A 21,509-nucleotide genomic window follows, 5' to 3' on the forward strand; every position below is an offset into this window, starting at 1 on the left:
GACCTTGGATTCAACAGATTATAAATTCTATTTAATTTCTTTAGTATCTGGTGAAATTAAGCAAGCACTCACCACATTTGAGTCTTCCAATTTTTGTTGATCCAAAGTGTGAATTTTAAATTTCTCCCATTTCCCTAAGTTTCAGAGCTGGCAAGACGCACAACTAAGATCTACCCAGCCCCCTAGATGTTAATATTCTGTATACCATATTCTGCCACACGTTAAATGGTAAACGTAGTGAAGTTCAGCAACCTAAGTGAGTGGGAGCCTTGTTTTAGTTTGAGTGTGTATTGGCAAGTTCCAAGTTCTGGGGTAAGCTGTCAGGAAGGAGTCCTGGAAAGCAAGCTTAGTAAACAGGAAAGACAGGACGTCTGTTGGTTCTCATTTCAACATCCGGCTTGCATGTTTCAAAGGACACCAAGCAGAATGCCCGTTGGAAACATGTTGGAAATACTGTGTAATGTATAAGGACAGAACCAGAAATTAGGACCTAAACATTGAGTCCCGAATACAGTAGACCTCTCTTCCTAAAGCACATGCAGACTGAGGCTGCCAGAATTAAAACAGACTTTAACCACAGAAGAATTAATCCAGGCTTAAACTTCTGGGTACAATTCAGAGCAAAATATGTGCAAAACAAAATTGAGATCATTCCTGAATAACCAAGTTAAACTTTTTGAGACACTGAAAGCAAAACACTGCCTCCCTCCCTCTTTTTCTCCCTCTCTTTCTCTCTTTTTATCTCTTTCACACACAAACTCCTGAAACCAATATAAAAAAATTATTAAAAAAGACACAGATTTTCAAAATTATACACAATAAACCCTAAATATATTTGGAGTGTAGGGATTTCTGTTAATACTAAATTAAGCAATGTACAGAATTTAAGCAAAGTTCTACTTCATTGCCCCTCCAAATGTAGTTTTATCACGGATAGGACATGCAGATGTTCATTAGCAGGAAGAAAGTGCCTAATGCATTAGAAATCTCATTTTAAATATTCAAGCAGAAAGAATACCTTTCCCCTAACTAAGTAGTTCTGAACCCCAGGAATCAAACAGAGTACATAGTAGAGGAAAGAAACACAAGATGCCACCACCCTGTTTGTCAATTAACCACACCTTGATCTCTTAGTGAAGCAAAGTCACCTTTTGCTGCTTTGCATTTTCTCAGAGGGTAAAAATGAAATTCATCCTCATCCAAAGATCCCAGAAATTCATTTGCACTTCTCTAAAGCTCCCAATACCTGGAAGTTTTATTAGGAACACTATTTCGTTTTCATTTAAAAAACAAAATCATGCCATGAATTGTGCTCAAATGGCACACTCATTATCAATTTGGGGCTGTAACACGGCCTTCTAGCACACTTGGAGAGCAGTCTTTGTGTGAGTTCTGGGAGCTGCCTGGCTGTACTTAGAGAAATTAGTGAGCCACACTACTTCCAGGGTGGTACCCAGGCCAGTACTCTCTGCTCTGAGCTGGCTCCTTTGCTACAACCATGCAACATGTAACTCCTTCTCTGAAAGGAATGATGTGCTGGTTGGAAAACCAAAGTGACCACAGAGAGTGTCAGAAGTCCTGGATTTAGAAATGGCCAGATTCCTGGGAGCTGAAGATCTACTGAGGTAGACTGCATAAGGCCATCTCTGGGAACACATGGTGGATAAAAAGCAAACAATGCCAGTGGTGAGCATCAGTACTGGGAATGACGCTGGAGGACAGGTCTCAATGGCAACTCAAACCAAGCTCCAGAGTCAACTAACAGCTCTCAGGAAAAGAGAAACTTACACAAGATTTGGCTTGAAAAGTATCCTGGGCCTTGGATGCTCTTCTCCAACTGGAGTTTGTAGGAACCTCAAAGGTACAGTTGCAGCACCCTGCAATGCTTGTCCAAGGAAACCAGGCAGTCAAGCAGATGAGACTTGGGCCAGTAAGGGTGAGTTGCAAGTGTAGATTTCATCATTAAATATCCACCTGAGCCTTTGCTCTGCTCAATTAAATGCAGGATTTCCATCCCCAAAGCACACCAGATGGCAGACCTGGGTGTTCTGAATAACAGGTTTTGCTCTAGAAAAGTCCAAGGGAGCAGGTATGGACTCTCCCTTAAACTCTCAGCTTCTAGACTTAACTTCACCATGACTTCTCCATCTTCCCCTCCCTCCTCTTCTAACTCCAAGCAAAATCACAGCATCCCCCCCTCCAACACTTGGTCATCTCGTTATGAAAATTTTCTGTACTGGAGGCCTTTGGGTAGATTTATCAGGCCCTAGCTTGGCTTATTTGAGGTCCTTAATGGACAGATACACCTGTGCCCCATTTCTGAACCAATCCTGATCAAGACAGGGGTCCCCCCATTCAGTGTAGACAGGAATTAGGCTTTTGCTGTAAAGTAGTAGTTTTCAATTAGGGTGATTTTTTCTACCCAGGCGTATTTATCAATGTCTGGAGACATTTATGGCTGTCCTAACTGGGGGAGTATTACTAGCAGCGGGTGCAGAGAGGTGAGGGATGCTGCTAAACCTCCCACAGCGCTCAGGGCAATCCCTCACAACAAAGAATCACTGGCCCCAGATGTCAGTAGTGCTGAGGCTGAGAAAACCTGCTGAAGACCTGGTCCCAGGACTGGGCCACGGACCCCACGCTCAGCTTAACTTCACTCTTGCCCTCCACTGAATTCTCCCTGTCAGTCTGATTTCTGCTCCATGCTCTAGTTCTTGCCTGCTGAGTATGAAACCTTGCTCTGAGCCCTGCCTGCCTGACTCTGGTCTGACACTTTGGCTTCTGCCAGACCCCTCACCTGGATCTTTACTTGGAGCCTTATCCACACGGATCCACAAAGTCATCACCAATCTAATTTTTAGTATTCCTGCTGTGAGAATCCCCATTGCCAGTTCCTACCTACAAGATTATACCACAAAAATAAGAACAGGGAAACCAGCCTGATTCACAGCCTCTTTGGATATTGCATTCTGGACTGCTGACTACCCCTCTCAGGAGTAGCTTGATCAAGTCATCCAATCTGGGTCTTATTTCTTTCTCCCTCCTTTAAACCTATGTCACTGCAGTTCCAGAATGACCTGAGGCCGAGCTGACTTCTCCAGGATGCATTGAGAGAATGAATAATTTCTGATGGAGCACCACTGAGCACTCCGCTAAGGGCAATACTGTGCAATTCAGACAATTTAACCTAAGATTTAGAACCATGATGATTCAGGCAGGACACCATTCTAGAACAAAAATGGCTAGTTCTTAAAAGCCATCAAAAGTACTGTGTCTTTTACTCTCTTTCTCTATACATATATAGTAATTATTTCAAATTGTTACAGATTAGCCATCTCCCAGCCTTCCATTAGAGAAGCACCCATAATTATCTTCCTGGAAGGGGCAACCACACACCCTGCCAGGATGTCACGCCCCAGGCACAATGTACAAGTATACCCATGCCTCTCTGACATGACAGAGAAAGTAATTTCCAGGAGAACTTTGGCTTCTTGGCCACACACCAGATGGATTCAAAAGAGGAAATGAGGCAGACAAAGCAGTAGATGGAGGGTAGCTGGCAGGGGTAATTCAGTCCACAAATATCTACACATCTAAGAAATAAGCGCAGGTTTTCAGTACACTAAGGTACACCTGGGTGGGATGACAGCGACATGGAGGATGGAGGAGTGCTAGTTTGAAGCAGTTGGACATCAGGGTCCACCGAATCAGAGCTGGGAGTAATATCTGACTTTAAGAACCATGAACACTTTGTAGTAAAATCAGGTTATCAGAGTGGGGTTCAAAGATGGTGAAATTTCAACCTTATTGGTTTTAGCCCCAATTCTTATATTTGCATAGCTGCTGCAAATGCTAGTTCTACTGGGTTCTGAAGATGCTCTGCAAAGGAGAGTCCCAAGAAATGAACAAAGAAGTACCTTAGGCACAAGAAATGATCTTCAAAACTCTTCCTTTCCAAATACAATGAAATTGACAATTGCCCCAAGAAATCTGCCTCACCAGAAGTTCTCCCTGAGAAAAAAAAGAAATTGGAAGTGAATGAATATAGCACTAAAACCTAAAATATTACAACCATTTGAAAGAATACAGAAATAAAACCTAAAAGATTGCACCATTTTAAAGGTTTTATAGATTTAAAGCAGTATCTTCATATTTTTTAAATGGAAATTCAAATAGCACAATGCCTCCTTCATAATCCTTCAGGATTCATGGAGAGAGAACTCCCGGATGAACATCAGTTGAACACACATGTTGTGTAGCTTTTTCAGTGGTGGTGATAGATTGCTCTTAAGCTATCCAAACCATTCCGCATCAACAGTCTTGATTTACGTTGGCAAAAAGCAGCTTCCTGAGGTTTCAGTTCCTCCTGAACTTTGTCCCATTGCAGAGTCCATGTGCACCAAGGAGTTACAGATGCACAAATCTGAGCAATGTGAATTACTCTCACCTATGACCAGAGAATACAAACGGGCTAGGGTGGTGAATCCACAAACCGCAAATAAACATTTAAGCTGTAGCTGACAATGTAAAGAACACCAGAAGACTTGAAATGCACAGCTGACAAGGTAGAGGGGCGTGATTTTCCTGACTGGGCAAGATCCAGATTTCCCAAAGGAAGCACATCAGCTGTAAACACACTCCCTTATCAGCTCTGTTTTAATCGGTTTCAGATTTTTTGGAGATCTTCTAGGTAATTATGAATTATGCCCCTATTAGTTATGTAAATTATATCACAATGCCAACTTTTCTTTCTGCATTAATTAATTGTTTTGCATATAGGAGTAAAAAATAATCATCACTCGACTGGAATTGCAAAGCTTTCTTTCCACCACACTAGGAACATTTCGACTGGGTCCAAGGAGCGGATATTAGAGGGACTGTAAGCCCATGGGTTGGGCCTTTGTGCATTTTGAAATGGCCTAGGTAGTATAACCATTACACTCAATTAACCTGAACAACACATGCACCTTGTTGCTTGAACTCAGTCTTCTTTATCATCTCAATCTAAGCCAGGCTTTATCTGCATCAGTAGGAAAAATTTCATCAGCTGCTGGTACTTCTTTCCACGTGAAGAACATGCATTACCACTGCACGTGTGGGCTCTCTCCAGCCCTCCATTCTCCCTTCCCTTGACAGTGCACATAAACCACAGTCATAAAGATAATGTTTTACTCTATGCTGGCCTTACTTTTTAAATTTCTCAATCATGTTTCAATTTGGGCAGAAAAGTAAAAGGGGGCTTTCCCTAGAACACCCCAACATTTGGTGCACTGATTGGGAACACTGAGAAATGAAACAAATGGCTGGAATGTGCAGAAATAAAATAAACATGTTATAAGATCCTGAGGGGCAATTGGGTTTGGATTTTTATGTATGAGAGAGATGTTTTGACCTCAGTGGGTTGCAGGGGCTTTTACTGGCTCACAAGGTTGCTTTCTGCACTGGGCTTATTTTTTTAATTCTGTGACTTGGAAAAGGGGGTACAAGCTTTAGGTTACATGATGTTTCAACTCTGATAGATGACTGCAACTTATCCCATGGTTGCTTTATATGGACTGTTTTTTATATGTGCCTCTTTGTTTCTTTCTTTTACGGACCATGACAGCCTAAAGGAAAGTTGTATGGCCTTCAGCAAAGACACAAGTCTCAGAATTATCAGGACAACTGAGCTTCACCAAGGTGGTGGCTGGTGGCCTCAAAAATCCTGGAGCTCAGCCAAGGCACATGTGTGGGAGTTACCTCATCAGGTATCAACTGCATGGGGCCTAGAAAGGCCTGGACTTTAAGGGGCACAGGAAATCTCATGGTAAAGTCTTGGCCTTAACACACATATGCTGGTCGGTCTCAAGGCCACACACTGAATAAGTGACCGAGCTGGGATCTGAAAGCAGGCTGGTTTTGTAACCAGATACTAAGTTTTTAACAACCTGTATTGGTTTTCTTTTGCTACTGCAACAAACTTAGTGAGCTAACACAATATAAAATTCTTATGTTACACTTCTGGAGGCCAGAAGTCCAAAATGGGACCCACTGGGCTATAATCAAGGTGCTGTCAGGGCTGCACACCTTCTGGAGGGTCTAGGGGAAAATCTATTTCCTTAACTTTTCCAGCTTCTAGAGACCACCTGCATTCCTTGGCTCCTGGCCCCTTCCTCAATCCTTAAAGACAGCCGCATAGCATCTTGAATCTCTCCCTGACACTCATACTCTTGTCCTCCTCTTATAAGGACCCTTGTAGTTATATCAGGCCCACCTAGATAATCCAGGATACTCTCCTCATTTCGAAATTCTTAACTGCATCTGCAAAGTCCCTTTTGCCATGTAAGGTAACATCACAAGTTCCAGGGACTAGGACATGGACATCTTCAGGGGATAGTTTATTATTCTGTCTATCACACTGGCGCACATCCACGTGGATGCTGCATTCTGGGTCATGGTCTTTGACGACATACTAAGTCCGACATTCTGGAAATGTCATTTTTTTCTGGGGTGATTGCTTCAGGGGTTGAGGTTTGGCTTCTCTTCTAAACCTGGTGGGTGTGGCCCACCAGTGAAAATAATTTTTTTGAAACTTCTAACCAATTCAATCAATGAGCAACCTGGCATTGGACAGTGCACTTTTCTCAGGAACCACAGCAACCCCAGTGAGAGAGAGCTTGGCCCCAAGTACTGGGAGAACCCCTTCCCTTGCCAAGGCTGTGTTAACCCCTTAATCCAGCACTTAGAGAAGAGGATTAGTTACTCTGGACTTTTAATTCATAAGAGCAATAGAACCTGATTTCAGGCTATAATTCCTATGGGTTTTTTCATCTTTAGACTTAAACTTGTAAAGGGATTAGTGTCTGGGTTTACTTTTTCTGAGGAAATTACACTGGGAGGAACTGTTTTCAAATTTAGGGCATTCCCCATTGTTGGCATTTTATCAAGAGACTTTCTGCATTTTTCTTTGATTTTATTGCAGAACCTCTGATAGGTTCTATTGGACAGTTTTACAGGAGGACAGAACTTGGGGAGGGAAAGAGAATACGGAGAATGTTTTCTGTTTGGGGGTTAATTAATGCATTGTTCTAATCCATTTCAAGGCCTCCAGGGGCAAACTCTCCTCCCTGCAGGAAGAGACCTGTCCAAACCAGCCCTGCTGGGTGAGCTGGTTTAAGCCCAAGCAGGACTCAGTGTCTGCGGTCATGGCTGTGACAGTGGCTGTGGTGTGCTGCAGTGGAACTGGTCCCGAGCTCCAGGCCTCCGGGGGCTCCTTCCCTACACAAGCCTCGGATGGGATCCCCAGAGTTGTGGCCGCCAGGAAATACGCCGCATTCTCTGAGCTCATGTTTATTAGTTTAAAAGGTAATCCTTTGGACTCCATCTGGTCTATTCCTTTGTCTTTTTTTCAGCTGGGTCCAAATCTAGGTGAAAAACAGGAGTGTTCCTTACTGGGTTCCCACAAACTTCCCAGAAATCTTTTTTCCCTCTAGATTTCTGTGTTGGTGTTCTAACGGGCCTCTCACTTTCCAGCCAATCCCTCAGGCATCTGAGTTTGTACTCTTTTGCTTAAAACAAGAGATCTTAACCCTTTTTGTGACATGAACACCTCTGTCAGTCTGGAAAAATATGTGGATCCCTCTCAGAATAATGTCTTTACATGCCTAACATGAAACACAGAGGATTAAAAGTAAACTAATCACATTGAAACACAGTTCTCAAAAAGGGTTAAAAAATGAATCTGAGATATAATGAATATGAACCTTTGTTAATGTATTAAATAACAAGATCTGGTAGTGAACCAGTTAGTATTATAATTTCAATGTACTGAGCAGCACAAACAATATTTCAAGGTATCTCAAGCCACTGTAATCAGAAAATAGAAATACCTGTGACACTTACTGATGACTAAGTTATAGAAAACGATAACTCTGATGTGATATGTTGTCCATATTCAAAAATGAAAGAAATGCCAAATTTCAGTAAAATGCTATTGAAAATAAATATGCAATTTTTTTCTTTTTCAAGTTCGTAAACTCCCTCCATGAATACCCAGGTTATAAGCCCTGGGCTTAAAGTGGCTTCCTATTGCTTATCTGCCATATAAAAATCCAAGTAGTCTGTTTTCCCTTACAGATCCTCTCTGAGACCTCACTGTGGTCCTGTCTCATCCTGCACACTCCTTGATACTGATCTGCTTTTATCTGAAGCAAACCAGGTTTTTAACACTGATACATAAAGTATTCCGATTTGCACACGTGCATTTAATTCCTTTAAGTGATCACTCCAACTCCTGAGCCTTATTCACTATGTATTAAACTGCATGTGGTTCTGCTAACACACTTTAGTCTACATGTGGAGGAGGATACCACAGCATCTCATCTCACTGGAAAGATACGAACACCTGCTGAACTTTCACAGGACTATAAACTCAGTGAGAGTAGAAATTTCATCTCTCCTGTTTATCACTGGACCCCGAATTTGGGGCATATGGAAAGATTTCACCAAACATTTGTGGAATGAAAAAGTAAACCACTTTCCAATGATAAACTCAGATTTCCTAATGAAGCAAATATGTAGTAAAGAGGATGTAAGTTATTTGGGAAACAACAGTGAATTCTTGATGAAACTGGCTTTAATTCTTGAAAAGTCTATTTCCTTATTATTAGAAAATATAAAGGTCTCTCCTTGCAAATGTTCCCATATACACAGGGAATGAACAATTACCTTATTTTTTTTTTTCTTAGAAAAGATGCAGTGAAAGTGTGTATCAGTTCTCTCATTGCCTTTAATGGACACATAGGTTTTGCACTTTGAGAACTGTTCCACACAGGGTCTTCAAAACTACCTCCTGTTATGATGTTCCAGATACTTTAATAAGCATATTTGCTCAATGACTCATGTTAACCTTTGTTCTTTTCATATTACTCAGTAGCTCAAGACTCCACTATTTTTTCCTGAAATATATGGATAATTTTTTTAGAACATAAAAAACATCAGTTAAATTTTATCTTAGGTTTTAAAAATATGTATAGATAGAGCGATTGTTTTTCAGTGGTGGTTGTTTTGAGCGGGGGTTGGCATAGATGGGTTTGTTTTCTGAGAGGTGGTAAAATACAACATCAATATATTGTAATTCGCTCTTAAGAGCTTAAATTGGTTTTCAAACTGAAGATTGAGATCAGTGGATTGTGAAATCATCTTAGTGGGTCACAAACATTAGTTCTGAAAGTAAAATAGAACAAAGCAGAAAATATCAGACTGCCCTGTACATAGCAATGTTTGGTAAAACTCTGTGTGTGTGCGCATGTGCCCATTTGTATGTTTATTGAAGAACAATGTAAATGTATTTCTTACTATGGGTCATGGTCAAAACATTTTTAAAATTTTAATTATGATCATTTTATTGAGCTTACAGATTAAGAAAAAATGGTGGCCCCAATACAACCCTGCCTAAGGCCACAGGGTTGTGGATAATTTATACAATATTGTATTTCCTGACTCTAATCCCAATCCAGTGCTCTCTCATAAAGAAAAGAGACTTTCTTTATGTTTGTTTAGATTTTTTGTTTTCTTCTGTATTTTCTCCATAATGAACCAACAATGGACCCTGAATTGTCTGGCTAATTCACAAAGAGTTCTTATCACCACAAGACCTTTTGCTTTGGTGTTTGTGTTTCTTGGCCCAATGGTCTTCAGCTAGCTGGATTTTACTGTGGGCACTGAAGCCCTGTATGGAATATATTTGTAAAAAGGTTTTGGAAATTTCTGTATCACAGGGCTGTTACAGAATTAAATGACATAACGTGTAACGAGCACAATGACTGGCACACTGGAAACACTCCATAGATATTCAAAGCTAGACTCATACATCCTTAAGTTTGTCTTTGATGGGTATTTAAGAAGACAACAAATAGCATAAGAACATAAACTTATTTTGAATATTACAATATAATTTATTCATCAAATGTTACCACACAAGCAAAACTATTCTATTGCAATAAATTCTATTAGGCTAATATTGTATTTAATGCAATCAAGCCTGTGTGTGTGGTCATACACATAACTATACCTATTATTTAATGGTGCACTTAATTATATTATACAAAAATATTATTTTTAACTATCTAACAGAGAAAAACACATTCAGAAATACAGACTAGAATGGTATTAAGCAACATACCACAATTCTGTGGTATTGTTGTCCCTGAATTTTTTTTTAAAAGAATTACTGTTTAAAGCTGCCTTACTCTGCGCTAATTAGAGACTAAGACAAACTATATAACTAGTGTATTATTTGTCCACGTCCATATTCTTGATTCATTTTTAAATATTTAAAAATTAAACTCTGACTTTCGATATTATTTTCTACAAGGACACATGTAAAAATCAATTACACTTAAAAGAATTAAGAATTTCTACATCAGATCTAATAGCATCCTCATCCATCTACTTCAACTGTATTGAGGTAAGAAAGCAGTTAATCATCCAAGAAAATGGTTTTCTCTCTTATTTGAAGATTGCTACAAATGATAACTTAAAACTTTATATTGCAGCCTGTTTTTGTGTTTAATGACTTACTGTAAATAACACACTTCACAAGTCTAATCATACTCTTCCTTTTTAAACTCTAACACAGATTCTTTTGTTTATAAACATTTATATAAAACACCTATTTGGTTGCTCTGAAGGCAGATAAGACAGCTCTGTAGCTTATCATGTGTTGAAACGCCCACGTGGATGTAGGGTGACAATGGAGAAAGAACTAGAGTAGACCCACAAGTCTGGCAGCTCTAGGAGATGGTCTCAAGGGGAAGCTAGAAAATCAAATAAGAATTTGAATCTTCCGTTCAATTTTAGCGTCTAAGATATAAATATCACCCAAGAACTGGAGAAGGGACTGGGCAAAATAAAAAGGGCCTCTGTCCACAGGAGATCCATGAATCCTTAGGTCCTAAGGAGGACCAAAGGAGAATCTGAGGAGGACCTCTCTGTATCAGTCCCCCTGTGATGAGATCACATTTTGTTGCATGTCGCCTGCCATCTCAGAACAAAGAGAAGGAATCAGCACCTCAAGAGTGTTTTTGCAATAGCTGAAAAGTTCATTCTCTCCCTGAGCGCAAAGATGATCTCTTGCACTCTTCTCTGACAAGCAGCAGACTGTGGAAACAGGGCAGTGTTTTTCCAGAGATAAACAAGGTTAATGGATATTCCATGATGGAAAGCGGCCGGTTCTAGATGCTGCCAGCTGAGCGTTCAGAGGAACTTACAGAAAGGTTGCCTGGCTTTCACTCACTTCACCCCAAGGCATTCAATTACCCAACACAGGCAATAAACATACCTTTTCCTTATTTTCCTGACTGCCTAAGCTCTTTAATGGGGAACCCTGAACCAGAGGCCAGCTCCTGCCACCGCCTAATTTCCCACACAAGCCCTACTGGGGCATATGCTACAATTCAGTCAAAAGCACCAGGTCCCACCATGTTAAACTCAGGAGGAAACGGCAGAAATAGGCAAGCCTCTCCTTAGATTGTTTGAAAATAACAATAGTTATAAATAGTTATAGCCAAAATATATGAAGACTCCATATAAAAAAAAAACCACACACTGATGATGCACTTAAGTCCATTATTGCTACAGAAGCAACACCCAACAAGTTGCAACTAATTTATTCCATCAGAATGAATTATGTACCCAAACCACCACACTTCATCAGCCAGAGGGTTAATGGGAGACCCTCAGGGTGATTTTGCTTAATGCCTAAAAAACAAACAAAGCAATTGAGCCTTTTATAAAAACTCAAGTCTACCTATCCAAATAAATCAGATCTATGATAAGAAAACTCAGATTCCAAGACACCTTCAAACCACAGCCATGAATGTAAACAGAGGAAAAAGAAACATCCTGATTATGCTAAGTCTTCTGTAAGAACTACCCCTTGCCTGTAATCCCCAGATTGCATAAATCATGTTGCTTTGAATTAAAACTGGCCTGTAAATCCAAGGAAGATCTGAGTATAAACAAAGATTTCAATCAGTCTTGCTCACTGGGGCCATTTTAGTAGTCCTGAGTAGGTGCTCACTAAATATTTGATGAATAAGTGAATGACTCTCTGCTCTTGGGAAATGACATAGATCAACATGTGACTGTGTAAACTAAACATTCATTTTGCCGACTGGTAAATTTTAGGCAGGCTTATTTGTTCCAACTCTTTGCAAGGCATAAACAACTAACATGCCAGTATTAAGGTGTAATCCAAACTTAACCCCAAGATTTTTCTTTTTAATTGAAGTATCATTGATTTGCAATGTTGTTAGTTTCTGGTGTACAGCAACTGTGATTTAGTTATTCATATACATATATGTTATTTTTCTGATTCTTTTACATTGTAGCTTATTACAAGACATTGAATATAGTTCCCTGTGCTATATATATACAGTAGTAGCTTGTCGCTTATCTATTTTATATATAGTAGTTTGTACCTGCTAATATCAAGCTCTTAATTTATCCCTCCTCCCCTTTCCTTTTTGGTAACCATGCTTGTTTTCTATGTTTGTGAGTCTGTTTCTGTTCATAGTCTAACATGCAAATTGATGTATAAATACTACCACAACTGCAATTCAGTGTAAGACCAGCTATGATAGAAATAATATTGTGTAATAGAAATACATTCATTCCTTTATCCATTCAGCCAGCAAATATCACACACCACGCTAAGCAGGGAAACTACATAATTTTCACCTGCTATAGTGGGAAGAGAATTAAAAGAAACAGTATTTAGGTGGATCATTAAAGGGTGAGTGTGAGTTTTCCTTGACCATGACAAATTTTTATTTAGGTCTTTAAGTGGTAAGATGCAGCCAACTATTTTTTGCTGCTGAATTTAGTAGTATTAAGAGCACAGGCTAGAGTCAGAGTCTGGTTGTGAATGTTGACTTCTCTATTTATTAGCCATTTATTAGCCTTGGCAAGTTCTCTGGTCCTCAGTTTTCTCATTTGTAAAATAACAACAATAGTACCTATGACACACAGTTGTTCTGAAGCTAAAATAAGAAAATACATCAAATTCTTAACAAGAAAAAGTAAGTGTAGGTGGTGTTATTCTTGTTGTTGTTGTTATTATTATTATTATTAATTTTCCCAGGAGAGGAAAGAGTAAGCCAAGACTACAGTATCTGTCATGTTATTGCCAACTGGATCAGTTTCCAAATAGAATCCAACCTGTGTTTCTGATTAGCAGCAGCTGAAACAGATAAGCAAAGGTTTCCCACTATCCTCTGAGCAACAATATTTACTGTTTCTATCCTGTGTTACAATGTAAGCTGTGAGATATCTGCAGTGTAAACGATGGGGCCTGACTGATAAGTGTCAGACTATGGATCAGACTTAAAAATCCTCTGCATAGAACAACTTCCAACCATTCCCTTACCCTGATCTTTCCTCTTCCCCTACTAGGTGTTAGCTCAGATGTTACCTCCTCTAGAAGTCTTACTTTGCTTACCAGGCCAGCAAGCCCTTCTTCTGCTTTCCTGCCCCCCTGAGCTTCTCTACAGAAATTCTTAATGAGACATAAAACTTGTTGGCTTGTCTGTTACTCACACTCAACTCTGAGCTCCATGAGGAAAAGGGCCACTGTCCCAAATGTATCACTGTGCTTAGAACAGTCCCTGGTGTAGAGTAGGCGCTGAACACAGTTTGAGGTCAGAAAGCGTAATTATGCCAAGAATAAGAGAGTATGGAAATATTAAGATGGAGGTCATGTATTGAGATTCCATGAGATGTTGAGTTCTTAGGTGAGGCTTATAATAGTTGAAGTAGAGGAGAATGTATGTCATAGAAATCAGGATGCAGAGAAATTTAAAGATAGTATGAATGCTGAAGTCACTGAGAGTCATGGTTATAGGATTTCCCATAAATGTAGCAGCTCAGTCACATATAAAGTTCTGATGATTTGTTGAGCCTTTTTAGAAAACCCTTATGAGAAAATTCCCCAAACTACTTGGTCTTATATGCAATGACTTGACATACTTTTTTAATGGAAATTAAAGGCTGGATTGGCACTCTTAGAGATGGTGGTACAAGCCTAAAAGAGCTCTTTGGGCCAAAGGTCCAAGTTCACTTTAATAGACCTTGAACTACCATTTATAGAAGATATGCTCCTGCATCCGGAATTCTGCAGTTCAGTGGATGGTGAAGGACAATTCAAACCAGAGTCTCAGTAGACACTAATCATGAATTGGAGCAGTATTATTCCATTCAGCACACCAACAACTCCACCCCATTATAAAAGTAAAGTTCACCTCCCTCCTCCAAACTTGTTCCTCTAGCAACTTGCATCTTTCTAGTCTTTCAGTTCCACCATATCACACTTCAACTTCTCTCATTCAGTTTTAACTCCAATCACCATTCCACACACAAGGAAACACTATAAACCACTGACCCTTTTTCTAGAATTATTTTAAATCAAAGGCTTAAGTTTTAGGGCATACTCCACTCACCTCAAACAATGAAACATCATGTAAATGGACAAAAACATATAATAGGATTTGAAACATTGTATGAATAACTTCCTATGAAAATAATCTGGTCCTTTTATTTTTTAACATGGTAACAATAGAAGATAAAAGCCAAAAAAGAAAAAGAAAAGAAAAAAACAAGACCCAGAAAGTTGAAAGATCCCTTCAAATATAAGAGAAAGTCTTGGCATATTTGGGATTAAAGATAACAATGATTTTTTTTTTTCAAAATATGGTCCAAGGATACAAGCAGTCTAATAGATCATCTAATGTCCCAGGTTGCTAGATACTTCTGGTATAGGAGACCCAACTAGGAAGAGGCAGAAGGATCACAGGAAGAGGGAAAAGTAAGCATAATAACATCCTACATTAAGAATGGACTCCGTAATGAAAAAGAACATGAAAATGAATATATGTATATAAAGGCATGACTGGGACATTATGCTGTAATTGACACACTGAAACTGACACACTGTAAATGATTATACTTCAATTAAAAAAAATGGACTCTGGATGGAAACTTTACATAATGATGAAAGCCATTCTGACAAGCATTATGCAGGCATGCAGGCGTATTCTGTTCTTGTTGGTCATTCCTTTCCTTAGAAAAAAAGACTGTAGGGATAGAGTGATAGATACCATTTTACAAAAGAGCAAAGTGATATATTCCATTAATAATTATGCCAAGAACAGTTTATACATGTGTCTATTCATACTCCACTGAGCAACCAGATCTGTAAGCCACGGTGCTTGAGTCCTGATGGCACCAATGTTTAGCCATCTGGTCCATAGCATGTAGGTAGTACAAACATACACCGTCTGACCCATTTCTCTGAACAGATGTTCTGAATACGTCTATTTCATGAAGGTGGTAAGCTGATGTGATCATCTTCACTGATAAACAGCTTTTGTTTAAGATACAATATGAAGATGAAATTAGGATTCATCAGGAAGAACAAAGACCGGTCTCTTCTGGAATTCTTTTGTTAAATACGACATTGTTACAAATTTGTTCCTCGTATGAGGTAATGTTTTCCCAAGGATATTTAACAATATTTAGCCATCAGTTAATTGGCATCACATCAAAAGAAACACCTGTGTTCCTGCTAAACTGGTGTAGTTTCTTAATCACACTGACAGGAAGAGAGCAAAGCAGGAGATGTGGTTGAAGATTAAAATTAGCAAAGCCCTGGTTTGTATCATTGTTTAGTGGGATCTATAATGGATCCTAATTTGCTCACATTTTGACTGAAACTGAAAGAGCAAAATAAATGTTATCTTTGACTGGCAGCCAACAGAAGAACCTAGAACATATCACTTGAAGGGAGAAAGAGGAGAAAGAACTTCACTCAAAAAAAAGGGTATCAGTTAGAGTAAGAACAACTTTACAGGAAGATGGTGAGGAAGTGTGAAAAACATATCAGGAACAGTTCTTTTGAGGAGAATAATAGTCCATGTAATCATGGAGGTTTCTGTGATGGAAAGAGAAAGGAACAGTGAACCATCTTGAAGCTGTTGCCTGTGACGGGTACAGGAATCCCAAAGCTTTGGAAGACCAGAAGAGATGTCTGATTCCTGCAAGAGATCTTTCGCAGATCCCTTAAATTATTTATCATCTCCCCACTTTAATCTGTTATTTGTACCTAACTCTCTTCATAGTAAGTTAGGTGTCTGAGTCATCGTCGAGATCCCCGCAGCACCCAATACACACAGAGTAAACATTTATATATTCTAAGAACTGACTTAATATGTCAGTACTTTCAATGCATTCTACTATCAAGGAAATTCTTTATTTTATATCTATAAATTTATTCAGGTCCAAGTGTGGGAATTTACATTCATCATTTGTTCACTCACTCATTCATTCATTCATTTATAATGGGTACTTACTAAGTATTTATCATATACTAAAGCCCTATTGGGGGCAATAAATAGATGTTAAAGTCAAGATCTTCATCTAGAACTTATAAATGAAAATAGTTTCCATATTAGTGGGGAAACTCCACTTCAAAGTTGATACCTAATTAAATCTCGATCCAATTTAATCAGTACTTAATTGGCTGCTTCCCAGTTGAGCATACTCATCAATGGGGTTGAGGGAATGACTTTTGGAGATGGATGAAATGAGTCCTACCTACACAGCTTGGCAATAAAACACAGGCTACCATCAGTTACCTTCTGTCCTTGGCTGACATGCACCTAGCTGTGAAGCCCCCATACCATGGTCATGTTTTTGTTATAAAAGGACAGCTGCCCTGTGAGGTCTGAGGAGGGAAAGACAGATGAACAAAAGAAGGGAGAATACGTGGCCATGGATTCCCTAAAGTCTTTCTCCTTTGGCCTCCTGTTTCTTTGCTCTAGGAAGTCCCACCACAGAGCGGAAAGGCCAGCTATTCAAGGGGAAATAACACCACTGCTTAAATAAGATGACTTTAGCCTGCAGACAGATAACACCATTAACTAGACGAAGATATGCATCAACTTCCCCAGTGCAGAAGCATCCATTCAAGGGAGAAGAACGCAGAAGGCAGTGTGTGCCCATGACTAGAGATTTAAAGGGTTATGTGGAACAAGAAGACCTGTACAGACCTAGGTTATGAGCTGGCTGTAAAGAATGCAGATGACAAATGTCTGAAATTCTTGAGGTACCAGAATGGCTTTCTTCTGAGCAGTCACATCAATAGAAGCCTGTCTTTGAGCTGATCCCCCAGCAAGTGACTCAGCAGTCCTGACACTCCCCAGGAGGTCAGCTACCTGCTGGAGAAGAGATCTTGTCAGGTGCAGCAGGATGGCTCTGTCTCAAATAACCTTCCCCTGCCTTTGTGGCTGAGCTTCCAGAGTCTTGACAGGGAGTTTCCAGGCAAGAGGCCAGAAATTGTGCAGTTAGGATCTCAAGGGAAATCCAGCTGGGCCCGACCTCAGCCCTGGAGTTTGATTCAGTATTACCTGAGTCTCAGTTCTTCTACAGACATCATTGTTTTACCATTTAAAAAGCTCCCGGCTGTTGCTCCTACATGGGGACTTCCCTGCTTTTCAGTGCAGGGTCCCTATTCACTGGCTGGTTCCTCCACCCCATTCAACAACTTCTGAAGTCTGGGGCCTCAGGATGAGAACTGGATTGTATCCTTCTGTATCAAGACAAAGTCTCACTTATAGTGAGTAGCATTAATGCTCCTCAGAGAGTACTGAATTGCTTTGGAAAGATCAAGGGATTGTATTTTAAGAATGGGTTTAAATCTCCACTTTGTCACTTGTTACTAGTTACTGCCACTGGATTCGGTGGAAACTACCTAAATCTATTCCTGTAAAAGGGGATAATAGTAACTTGCCTATCTACATAATTATTTTCAGAATTCGAGTAGATAAACAATATAAAAAGTGCTATAAAACAGTAACATCCTAGACAAATACAAATTCTTATCATCACTTTTCTTCTGTATGCACCTACTATTTTTATCTGGCTCTACCACATTCTGCTTTGTATTAAAGCGACTTTTAAATATTTCTCTTTTCCCTTTGAGGCAGCAAGTTATTTAAAGGAACTTGCGTCATTATGTCTCTCAGAGGACCACGCCTAGAATTTTGCACAGTCAATGAATATACTGGGGGAAGATCCGTTGTGTGGTGAGTGCACCCCTGGCGCACACAGTCTGTAGCTCTGATGGTTGTTTTCATAGCTCAGATTTTTAAATCTACACTTCAAGGGAAAATATCTTCCTTATTACCACCTAAAGCAGTATGTTCAAGTAGTATTCAGGAAATTCCCAGGCATAAATTTATTCCTAGAATGTCATTTTTAATAGTGATTGCCTATTAGGTGAGGGGGACTAAGAGGTACAAACTTCCAGTTACAAAATAAGTGAGTCATGGGTATGAAATGTCAGTGTGGGGAATATAGTCAATAATTGTGCAATATCTTTCCACAGTGACAGACAACTAGCCTGATCATGGTGATCATTTTGAAATGCACAGAAATATTAAATCTCTGTGCTGTATACTGGGAACCAATGTAGTGTTATAAGTTAATTATATCTCAAAAACAAACAAAAGAGATCAGGTTTGTGGTCACCAGAGACAGAGGGTGGAGAGAGGGTGAATTGGATCAAAGTGGTCAAAAGGTACAAACTTCTGTTCACAAGACAAATAAGTAGTAGGAATGTAATGTACAACACAACAAATTTAACACTGCTGTATGTTATATATGACAGTTAAGAGAGTAAATCCTAATCATTCTCATAACAAGGAAAACATATTTTCTCTCTATTTCTTTAGTTTTGTATCTAATGAGATGATGGATGTTCGCTAAACTTACTGTGATAATAATTTCATGATGGATTTAAGTCAACCATTATTCTGTACACCTTAAACTTTTAAAAAGTGCAGTAGGCCAATTATATCTCAGTAAAATCGGGAAAAAAAATAGCAATTGCCATAGAGAAGAACTAAGCCCCAAACAGCAGTTTACCTCACCCTCTTCCCTGCTTCTCCCACCAAGTATCTGAGTTTCTTCCTTAAAGGCCTAGGGATGCTTCCTATAGGTGCTACTCCAATTAAATTATAGGTATCTCTATTATATTCCTTTAGAACTTAACCTTTTACCTCACTGACTACTCTTTATATTAAATTTTCTCGTTCACCTCACTAGTGTGGCTTTTGCCTCCTGATTGGATCTCACACAGCAGAGCTGGTACTTCGTGGTGTTCCATTCTCCCTCTGGGGCTATAAGCCCAAGAACGCTTCTTCCTTGACAAAGGGATGCAATGACTGCATCACACACACATGTCTGGAAAACCAGGATCCTTTCAGCAACAGGTCATAGTATCTGGCAGTATCCTGACAGGACTGTTTTGGCAATTGAGAGTGTCATGGGAGACAAGCCCTTAATTTAAATTTCTACAGTTTCGGCCTGATAATTATATTTTCCTTTTTTAAATGCGTTGCCCATTAAATAGGAACATACATTTACATATGCATGGGCCATGTGTACCTGAAGCACATATACTGTATCCATATTTTAAATGTATAACATGTTTTTTTATAATAAGTATTTTCATGAAACATGTAAATCCTCATTAAACTTTAGTCAATATGCAACTCTTTCATCTTAAAGCAATGATTGACCCAGCACAAACTACGGAAGCCCAGAATCAGACCATACCAGTACAAAGTTGAGGAAACAAACAGTTGTATTTTCTTTACGGCCAGGTGATTCTATCTAGTGGAGAATATTAGGATTCAACATGTAACTAGCATAATTTATTGTCTTACTAAATTATTTTCCTTATTGTATAAAGTCTTTTTTTTTACAAGCTATAGAACATTAACCTAATTGATTCTTACACCATACTGTGAGGTAGGCAAAGCTGACCTTTCCTGCTCATTTTATAGGGTAGTGTGGATTGGAGAGTTTACAGAGTTTAGCTGACGTCACGTAGATAATAAGAGGTAGAAATACAACAGACACTTTCTGACTTTTTTCCACTTTACTGTGCTGCCTCTCTCTGCTTTTTTTTTTTTTTAGGTAAATAAATCAATACTGTATTTAAGGACTTACTATGTTATATTAAATACATACTATGTATCAGTTATTAAGCCAAACGCTTTTATATAGATTAAAATCATAAAAAATACCCCCTAAGAGATGGTACAATTATTTATAGATGAGGCTTATAGGAAATAGAGTTGCTCAAGATTGCACAGCTCTTAAATGCCAAAAGTGAGATTCACATCTGGCAACCTTGATCTAGGAGCCACACATTTATGTCATACACTATCCTGCTTCCTTTACTAGACAGATATTTATTGATAAAACATGGAGTCAGGTACTCCTATTTACAAAAGGGAAGAGGAGACATCACAGAAGTTAATAATATAAACCCACAAGAAATTTGCTATTTCTTAAGACATGAATAACACAAAGTAATAAAGTGAATACATATTATAGAAATCAGCCTAAAAGGAAACTCAAGTTTTGAAAAATCATACAATTCTGCTATTAAGAAGTAAAACAAAAACTATATGTAAGAAAAATAAATAGTAAGCATATAAAATCTTCAACCATATAGGTTATAGTTTTATCCTAAAATGCTGCTACTTACCAGTTCACTTTTTTTAAGACTTTATTTTTTTTTAAGAGCAGTTTTATTTTAGGCTTACAACAAAACTGAAAGGGAGGTACAGAGATCTCCCATATACCTCTGCCCCCACACATATATAGCCTCCCTCAATATCAACATCATTCACCAGCATGGTACTTTTTTTTTTTTTTACATCAAAAATGAAACTGTACTGACACATTATAATTACCCAAAGACCCAAAGTTTACTTTAGAGTTCACTCTTAGTGTTGTACATTCTATGGGTCCAGGCAAATGTACAATGACATATAGCCATCACCATAGTGTCATACAGAGTATTATCACTGCCCTAAAACTCCCATGTATTTTACCTATTCACTAACCCCATCACCACTCTGGCAACCACTCATCTTTTTACTGTCGCCATGTTTTGCCTTTTCTAGAATGTCATAGAGCTGGAATCATACAGTACACAGCCTATCAGTTCATTTTTAATTAATCAATCTCTTCGGTCTTAGAAAGGAAGATGAGTAGATATGAGTTAGAATTAGGGCTACACTGAGAAAGGTGCAATAGATTACAAAGTTTTTCAAGTATACGGTGAAACAACATGGACTTTACTGGGTTAGAGAGACAAAGTGCTTCCAAAGGCAAATAGGCAAAGGACAAATCACAGCCCGGAAGAACCACTCTATAAACAACAACCAGTAGACTATCACTTTCAGCCATAAGAGGGTAATTGGTACTGAACTCGCCCACTCTCCATAAATAATTATAAAACCAGGTTAAACAAATCTGAAGCAACAGTTTTCAGGCCTTGGATCAGAGGCATTAGAAGACAGTGATTCTTGCGAGAAGGAAAACATGTGATGTAAGTTCCATGTACTCCCTGGCTTTTTGTGTTGAGGCACACACTAGACCACACTTCAAAGAGGTGG

This window comes from Camelus bactrianus, chromosome 6 (genome assembly GCF_048773025.1).
Source record: "Camelus bactrianus isolate YW-2024 breed Bactrian camel chromosome 6, ASM4877302v1, whole genome shotgun sequence".
Lineage (NCBI taxonomy): Eukaryota > Metazoa > Chordata > Mammalia > Artiodactyla > Camelidae > Camelus > Camelus bactrianus.